Here is a 9,778-nt window from a genome sequence, read left to right as displayed (position 1 = left end):
CTCCTGCCTTTTATAGGAAGCGCGAGCCCGGCCCGGCTCAGCCCAGCCCATCCTTTTGTTCGGGCCAACGGCCGGTAGGAGGGGCCCACGAGAGAGCCCAGATGTTGACTTGATTTTTCACGTGGAATGAAATGTACACTCAAAAAAAAACGTGGAAAGAAATGTTTCACGTGGGAAAAAATGAAGGATACTATTTTTTCCTGCGAATAAAAAAAATATATGGGTATACTTGATCGAGTGGCGTTTAGCTAGCCTGAGAACCGAGGATGAGCATGAGCGAGACCCGGGCATCGCCTATTGGCCCTGAAATTATTTGGGCCCTGGTTTCTTCAATTATCTAAAGTGCACCCATGAACTTTTTCAGATGATCCCATTTCTCAATATTAAGCTAGAAATGTACCTTTGTCATCATCTAAAATGGAATATGGTCCATCGATCATAAAGTGACGATGGCATGATTTTTTGAGATGGACCTGTGACTCATTATTAGACTAACACTACTAGAAAACAAGCATTAGGTCCACCCCAATAGTACCAGTATCAAGATGAATCGGTATCTATGGTAGCATAGGTACCGATTCATCTCCATACCGGTACTTTTGGGGTGGATGTAATTTTTGAATGAGCCTTAGGCACCAGTTGGTATTATCAACCGGTAGTTAAGGCTCTCCATAGGTACCGGGTGGTAATTTTTATATTAGTACCGGGTGGTACCACCAACCGGTACCTATAGACGAGCCTTAGGTACCGGTTGGTGTTACCAACCGGTACCTTATGAGCCTTTGGTACCAGTTGGTAACACAAACCGGTACCTTAGGCTCATACATGGGTTAATTTAAAAGGAATATATCTCCTTCTCAATCAGAACAACTGTGTAGTTGAGATGGTAAAGGGGCAGCGTGCGAGGCTAGAAATTGTGGGTTCAAATCCCAATGAAAGAATATTTTGTCTCATTTTAGAGGCCTTAGGTACCGGTTATTTTACCCGGTACCAAAGGCTCGAGCCATTGGTACCACTTTCGGGGTACCGGTTCAAGAAACCGGTACCAAAGGGCAATCTCAACCGGTGCCTATGACACTTTTTCTAGTAGTGTAAACACATATATTCGTGAGGATGGTATGATGATAGATTAACACAGTCCATTCCAAAACCAGATAAAAATGTGAGAACAAGAGTGTCGCTCTGCCTCTGCACACTGCGTGCTAGTATGGGTGTAAATTGGTGATCACACTTCTAACCCAGATGCACCTCCAACCATGTATTTGTACTACATTTTAAAAGTGAGATTTCATTTAGAAAAAAAAAGTACAGATATTTGAATTAATAAAGAGGGTTGGAACCTAAAGGTCATCAATTTGCAACTATATGTGCACCCTTAAAGGGTGTGGAGCCACTAACAAGCCCACTCCTTACAACGCCTTTTTTCCTTGAACGTTTGAACCAAGCACTGCGACCATCTCCACCCCACCCACCCCAAGTTCCGATGGTGATAAAAACTTAGGAAAAGATGACTTCTATCCGAGAATGGACCGATATCTTGAGAAGCAATTTTACAAATATTTCTTTGATGGGATCGATGAGATGAAACTTTCGGACTTATTATCAGTTGAGCAGCAAGGAGAATCGGCTATGGAATATATTCTCAGATTCTATAATATCCGGGGCCGATGCTATATTTGGAACTTAAGTGATGAGTAATTAGCAGATCTTGCATTCCAAAGGCTATCAACATTTGTTAAAGAAAGATTTTTCTCTCAAGAGTTCGACAGCCTAGCTCATCTGATGCAGACAGCTCAAGAAATCTGATTGCAAGATACTTATTATAAAGGTGGATCAATTTTGGAGTTATTGAGACCAGGAAGAAGCATGAATTCTCATATTCCAAAACTGTCAAGTTTTTTTTTTACAATATATTGACACTGAAAGCCGATGAGATATGTCTATCGGCTACATGTTACTTAAATGAATTTGATGCCAAGTTAATTATGGAAGAGGCTGGCATGTAATGATGAGAGAAGATATTCATTGCATGCTTTCTTATTTGTTTAATCAGATGACTAGGATCCACGTTCGGTATGTGTCATATGCATGCGCAAGTGCGAAACAACACATCGGCAATTGTATAGTCGATCAGCACTTCCATGAAAAAAAATAGATTGGCAGATTGCATAGCCGATAGTGCTGACTTTTGGTGGAAAAAAGGGTAAAAAAAAGAGAGAAGAAGAAGAAGAGACATGTGGCCCGTATCGGCTCATTAAATGCTGATTGATGGAAGTGCATATATGCTGGCCATGCAGGCAACATAAGGACCCATATTTGAGCCACAAATTAACGACCAATTAGTCCACCTTATCATTAACAGCAACCCGGAAGGACCTGAACCTTCAACGTATTTAAATCCCAACCGTATATCATATTTCATCCAGACCGTCCACGCCCGTGCGTAGCTGCGCACGGGCGCATCACATCATTCGCGTTGGTTTCAGTCCACTGCACATCCTTGTATTGTTCATCCTTCATGAGCGTATTGTCGTTCAAGCTTCTCCTTTTGATTTTCAACTTACATATTTGCATGGTTTTACATGCTGATTAATATACAGTATCCTATCTACCTTTATGCTGTCCATAATTCTTAGGAAAAAGTCCATTTTTGACCCCTCAACTATTGCGTTCGGCCAACATTGACCCCCAACTATAAAACCGGACACAATTAACACCCTAACTTCTAATACCGGGCAACTTTGACACCTGCGCTCGGCTTAGCTGGTTTTGGGCTGACGTGGAGCGGGTTTGACCCGCCACGCTGGCAAAGACCGCCAGGTCGGACGCGGCCGGGTCTAAAGGATACCGCCGAGCTCGAGCATCTCTTTCTCTCTTTCTCTCCCTTCGCCGCCGCTGTCCACCCCCGCTGCCTGCCGTCCCCTGCCGCCGGAGTGGCCCTCCCCTGCATCTTGAGCAGGTCGTTAGTCAACGCCCGCGCCGCTCCCCCGCCGCTGGTGCACGCCAGCGCCGCCGCCCGCCAGTCCACGCCTTCTTGAGCTCCGCCGCCGGCTGCGTCACCCCACTGCTGGAGCTCCGTCCGCCAGCCGCCTCGCCCCGTGTCTCGAGCTCGGCGGCGGTGATGCATGCGCCCTGCCATACAGGCTCGCCAAGCTCATGCCGCCGGCGGCGGCCTGCCATACGGGCTGCAGCGAGGCGGAGGCGAGGCGGAGGTCTGGGTTGGGGAAGAGGAGCGTGTCGTAGAGCCAGTGGCAGGCGGGGTCGTCGGCGCCGCCGCTCGAGTGGAGCACGGCGTAAGCGGGCGGGTGAGCAGAGGAGCACCAGCGCATGAGCCAACGGCGGCGGCGTCGTTCGGCTCCGCGAGCGAGCAGATCCGGCAGCTCCTGCTCCTCCATGGGGCCGCCTCGTCCCCTGCTCCTCCACTCCTCCCATTTCTCATGCAGACATAGGAGCAGGTGGTGTCTGCTCTATTGGGTAGCTAAGGAGGCAAGCGCGGCGGCGGTCAGCGGTGGCCTGGCTGTGGAGAGGGGGACCGGCACGGCGGTGACCAGCCGGAGCAGCGCCGGTAGCACGCAGGGGTCCAGCGGCACGGGCAGCTGGTCCAGCGGCAGCAGGGGCCTGGGGCCCAGTGCCGCGGTAGCCGGCAGCGCTGCCAGGCGCGGCGGCACACGGACGTGTGCAGGGCGTGTGGCGGCGGCGCGTGCGACGGTGTGTAGGAACGGAGCGGCTTTGAATCGCGGGTGGAGCAGCTAAGCAGGCCGGCGCGTGCAGGAGGAATAGGTGCGGGCGCGCAGACCTGCACGGGGCTGGAGGCGCGCGACGCTCGGGAGCATGAGCAGAGGCTGGGCAGCGCGTGGCGCCGGTGTGCTGTGGTGGCATGGATAGCTCGGGCGGCGGGGAGGCCTAGCCGCCTGCGCATGGTGGCCGCCGCGCCGGGCTCCCGCCGGCCGCGCTTGGAGCCGGCCGCTGGTACGGAGAAGAAGCAGAGGAAGGGGAGAGCTCGGGAGGGAGGGAGGGAGAGAGAGAGAGAGCTCGGCGGCGGTGGTGAGCTCGGGGGAGACAAAAAGAGAGATGAGAGGCTGACAGGTAGGGACCAGCATCATACGTGGTAGTCAACGCCAGCGTGGCGTGGTCAAACCCGCTCCACGTCAGCCCAAAACCAGCTAAACCGAGCGCAGGTGTCAAAGTTGCCCGGTATTAGAAGTTAGGGTGTTAATTATATCCGGTTTTGTAGTTGGGGGTCAAAGTTGGCCGAACGCAATAGTTGATTGGTCAAAAATGGATTTTTTTTCTCCTAATTCTTAGCTGTAGAGTTCAAAAGAGGCCTTAGTGATTACATAGGGACTGCAAAGTTCACGACAGATCGGTGTGAGGTTGGGAGGTAAAATGTGGAGGGTGCCCTTGACGAGATATTGTGAAATGTGCTGCTTGTATATTGCGATTTTTATATAGATTGAGTAATAAATATATACCCTAGTAATGCTTATTTTATTTCGTATGAAATACCGTAACTCCAGGCCATACCTGTCCGGGCTGGGCATCGCCTGGCAGCGGCAAGCAATTGTGGATGGGCTGTGGCGGCTGTGGGACAAGAGGGTTGGGAAATACCGCAACTCCAGAAGAAGTCGTCCAAGATTGATCATGAGTTGCTGTGCAAATAGTTATGCCTCGTTGGTCCTGGCTTGTTCTGCCACCTAACTTATTTTTCCTCTTATAATTTCGATATATCCATTCTTTGCCGGTGTTGGCGAGTCAAAAGTCTAATGTGGAAGACGGCTTGTGCTTGTGTGGCCATCGGTGACATGATGAATTTGTGAGCATAGGAGGCTTTCAGTTTCAGTGATGCAGATATCATACTGTACTGATGTTTCGATTTCGAGTCTCAGAACGCTGTCTTCTAGACAAGTTCATCATGCAATGAAGGTTGAGGAGGGCAACCCAAATAGGCTAATATCCTGAAAACAGTGCACCCTTCCGTGCACACTTTCAGATGTTCAGTTGACAATTTTCACTGTGCAATCTGCATTGCATTATGTGTCAATCGCCTTTCTTTTTTGGTGCACTGCGGAGGAACAGTTTACTTTAGCTTGAGGCCCCCGAACTGTGAGAGGAACCGCCAGATTAAAACTCTCCATTAAGCATAATGGCAATCATTTGAACACATCAGGTGCATTAGTTTAATGGTTTAATTTGACAGTCCTTTCTCAGCCCACGTCCTGATCGAAACAACACCGATAGTCCCACGCGAAGGTGAGCTGTGACATCCCGAAAAAAAAATCACCAAATAAAACACGAACAAAAATAAATTTTCAAAACTTTTCATCGTTGAGCTCAAAACCTTCATAAACCCCTGAGCCCTTCTCTTTTACCGGAACCGTCCCATCAGATCTTTGTTCCGACGCCCGAATCCAGCCCACATTCCATCCCTCTGTTCCCCTCGTTCCGTGCAAGCCGCTTTCCGCCAAAGCCACGGCACGCGCCCACGACCGCCGTGTGCACCAGACCGATGCCGTTGTCGCCGCCAAAATTTTCGCCGCGAATCTCTCTCTCTCGCTATTTCTCTTTCCTTTTTTTTCTTTTTCCATTTCTTTCCCCTTTTTCTCTTTTCCTTTTTCCTTTTCTTTTTCTCCCTCTCTCTCCTTCCTTCCTTCCCTCTCTCCTCCCCTGAGCGCGGCTCAGCCTGCGCCACCCCTCCTCCACGCTCGCCTCAGCCGCCGCACCTGGCCCACGCGAATGCCCGCGCCCGCCCAGCCGGCCGCCTGCCCACACGCGCACGCTCCCTGGCCGCGCACTCCACCGCGCCAAGCACCCTGCGGTCTCCCTTTGGCCACGCCGCGCGAGCCGCGGCTGCGCGCGCACTGCTCGGCGCGCTCGGCATGCCACGCCGTGACACGCTCGCCCGGCTTGGCGCCGCCGCGCACGCGCGCGCGCCCCTGCTCCTAGCCTTCCCTCCCTGGCAGAGCACCGCGCCGCGCCAAGCCAACCCCGGCCCGTGCTCACGCACGTGGTGCACGTGCTCGCAGCGCCACGGCGCACCGAGCCGCGCACGCCGCGACACCGGTCCGCCCGCACGCGCAGCCGTGCCAAGCCGCCCACCCACGCACGCGCACACACCGCCCACCGCCTTTCCCCGCTCGCGCGTGCACCGCGTGCCCGCACGGCTCGCCGCGCCGCACGTCACTGCGCCGCTTCGCTGCAGTGCCAGCGCACGCGTTCGCTGGCAGCGCTGCGGCCTCGCCGCTCGCGCCACCCCGCTCGACACCGGCCGCATCCGGTCCCGCTCGCCCCGCTCCCGGGCCCGCCCGCGCTCGCCAAGCCACTGCTTCACATGCACCCGCCGCGCCGCGCGCCGCCTGGCAACAGCACCGCCGCAGAGCCGCCGCCTCACCGTTCGCGCCAAGCCCAGCCGCCGCCTCGCTGCTCGCGCCAAGCCCAGTGCCCGGTTTTCCCCCTCCATGTGCCACAGTGAGCGGCCTCGACGTCCTCGCCGCCGCACGCCGCTCCGCGACAAGCCAATGCGGCCAAACACCATTAACTCCGCACGCATCGCTCGCCGGCCGACCTCACCGCCACGGCCTCCCCCACCGACCTAAATCGCCTATAAAAGGGCACCCAGCGCGGCTCACCCTCCCCACAACCCCGCTCGCCGGCCATAGCTTCCCTTCCTAGCCCGCAGCGCCGCCGCCGCAGTCTCCTCCACCCGCCGCCGCCCGCTCCCGTGGACCCGCCTCTGTGAGCCTCCCCAGCCCGAGGTGAGGACGGGAATCACACCCGCGCACCTCCCTTCCCCTTTCCCCCTCGTTCCCGGCCGCCGCCGTGGCCTAGAACGGACGGATTGGCCGCCGCCGACGCCCTATGGCCGCCTCCTCTGTTTCCCGTGGAGGGACGAGGAAGAAAGGGGCATATTTTCCCATAGCCCCCTCCCATTTATGCTATTTGTTAAAGAGCCCCTCCACCCTATTGGCATTTTCCAAAAGAAACCCTTTGAACAATTCTATTTCACAATAAACCCTTCCCTCATATAAACTTAATTGTAAATAGACCCCTGACCTTTCTAGAATAATCCAGATGTTTCCAAAAATTATAAACAGGCCCCTGCCTTCTCGAGATTAATTACAAATAGGCCCCTAACTCTTTATTTAACCCCTAGGCCTTTATATAATCTATCATTTCATGCGCCAAACGATCTCAGATCTACCTAAAACTTTACCACACCTCTCATGACATAATTTTGTCCATACCATTAAGAAACCACCCGAAAATATCACTTCTATCTCCAAATCTTGATTATTTCCGATTCGAGCTCAACGATAAAACTTTTATTTCTTTTTCTTGATTGTGTGTTTGTTTGTATGCGTCGTAGATCACGGTGTGAACGAAAGAGAACCCATTGATGAGCAGTACTGTGAGCAAGCGAACGAGGATCAGTTCTGCGACCCCGAGCCCGAAGGGCAGTACTTCGACCAGGACCTCCCCGAAGGCTTCGATGACGGCAAGTTCAATCCCGCCCTTTGATGCATGTTTTGTCCTAGTTTTTATAAACACAACCTATTGGCTTGTTTTACAAAATTGTATATGTTTTATCTGCTGAAAACACGATTTGTTATAACCATTTCTTGACCACCTAGATTAATGTCTGATTTTGCTTGGACGTTAATCGCTGCTAGAACGCTTAGGATCTTATACACAATACAACTCGTTTTATAAAGGAAATGTGTGCGTGTGTGTGGGAAGGGATAAATGTGGAATTTTGAAAGATGAGTTTAGACGGGATGGATGGTATTTCTGTGTGATTTGCCGTTTGGTGTGCTCGTGCCTGTGTGGCAGGGCAAGGAAGGGAGATATCTATCTTGTCACAACTAAGGACCGAGTTGGTGTGTCATCTCACCTAACTCCACTATCGTGCAAACCACTCGACCGTTGTATGTGCAACGGCTTAGCATAAACCCCACTAGTTAGTCTGATAGCCATCAGGAGAGCTGAGAGCAACGGGTGACTAAGGAGAAGGGATAAGCTCTGGGTGACTTATGCCCCGATTAAACCTAGGTGAAAGGTCGATGACCCCTTGGTGGATCCCGTGGTGGCTAGTCAGGTCTAGCTAAGGCGGGTAATGGCTTTGTTGGGATCTGCACCGACACTAAGGTGATCGAGTTGCGGTACCCCACTTGTGGGTAAACTTGCACACCTCTGCAGAGTTAAGAATCTATTCGAATAGCCGTGCCCACGGTACCGGGCGAGTTACGGTAGGGTCACATAACTAGTGTTTATTATGGGATGGGTTGGTGTGAGTTGTTTTGGAAATGTGTCCGGCAGTTGTGCCGTGTGCTACGACGGATGAGGAGTCCGGTAGCAGCTTAAAACTTGGATCCTGTGTGGATCAACCCTTTGTATTACTCGGTTTAAGAAAACTGGTTTTGGAAATGTTTTCTTTCAAATGAACCCTTGCATAAAATATTGTTTTCCGCAAAAGTAAACCTTAACCTTATCCTTGAATTACCATGTGCATTATACTCTGTTTATTCCCCCTCCGTGGGTGTGGTTGGACTTGCTGAGTACGTTTGTACTCACCCCATTCTTAATTTTTACAGAGGAAGACCCCGACTTCATTCCAGAGGACGTTGAGTAGGGTACCGTCCTGCACCCAGCCTTGCCTGTGAATTAGAGTCACCCGCAGGAGTTATCGCATGGCGCAAGACTCTGATGACCTTCTTTTTATATTTAATATCGTTGTGTGGGTGTGGGTTGTAATCATCGCGATAGTGGCGTTTCTCTGCTCACTACCGCGTAGAGTTGTACGGTAATGAACCATCTGATGTAATAAATGTGTCATCAGCCTCCTGGGACTGATGTTTGTATCACATTTAAGTCTTCTATTATAAGGGGACGCTTCATGAGCGCAGATGGTACAAGCACGACATGCGTATGAAAATACAACGATATACACAAGACTCAACCGAAAGTTTTACAAACCAAGTTTGAAACATACATAATTTACAAACTTTACATTACTAAAACTAAAGTTCGAACAGAGGTAAAAGTCTACGACTACCACACTTCTACGCCGAGGCGACCCCCTAACTAAGTGTCTGGCTCCACAACCTCCCATCCCTCTGCGTCCCGACGGATGAACTTAACGCAGCAGGGACAGAAGTCTACGTCTGCGTGTCCTGAAATAATGTTTCAACAAAAGCCCTGAGCAACTAATACTCAGCAAGACTTACCCAACTATTGGGTATACTTAACCCACATATCTAGACATGCAAATCTTTTGGCTGGTGGTTTGTTTTGCAGAAAAACATCTAAAAGTGGATCCTTATTTTTCAGGATTTTTGCTCCAGGTTCTATATAGATTAACCCTGATCTACTATTTGCATAATCCATCTAGTTCGAACATGGCAGAATATTAACCACAAATCAAAGTAGAATCAACATATATAATATAATCCATGTTCCATCTCATATTACTACGCTGCGACTCGGTGACCAAGGTGCCCATGTCCGAGAGCGACCGCCGGCGAATCGATCCGATTTAACCTTGCAAGGTGGACCTAACCAACACGGCACGCAAAAGCCCCGTCGGACCACACGCACCAACTTTTCCCCTCCCCGCCTCGAACTACAGAACCGCCCCACCTGTATATAGTCAGCCGAGCCCTACGAGAGACCACCAAAAGTAGACTCATGCATCCCAATTCTCCGCAGCCACTCGACTCGCCCGAAGGGGTGGGTAGAAGTTCTGTACTTTCGAAGCAAAGCAGTACTCGGATTACCGGTTTCG

This window comes from Panicum virgatum, chromosome 1K, assembly GCF_016808335.1.
Source record: "Panicum virgatum strain AP13 chromosome 1K, P.virgatum_v5, whole genome shotgun sequence".
Classification (NCBI taxonomy): domain Eukaryota; kingdom Viridiplantae; phylum Streptophyta; class Magnoliopsida; order Poales; family Poaceae; genus Panicum; species Panicum virgatum.
The sequence above is the reverse complement of the archived record's forward strand: the minus strand, read 5'-3'. Positions refer to the sequence as shown.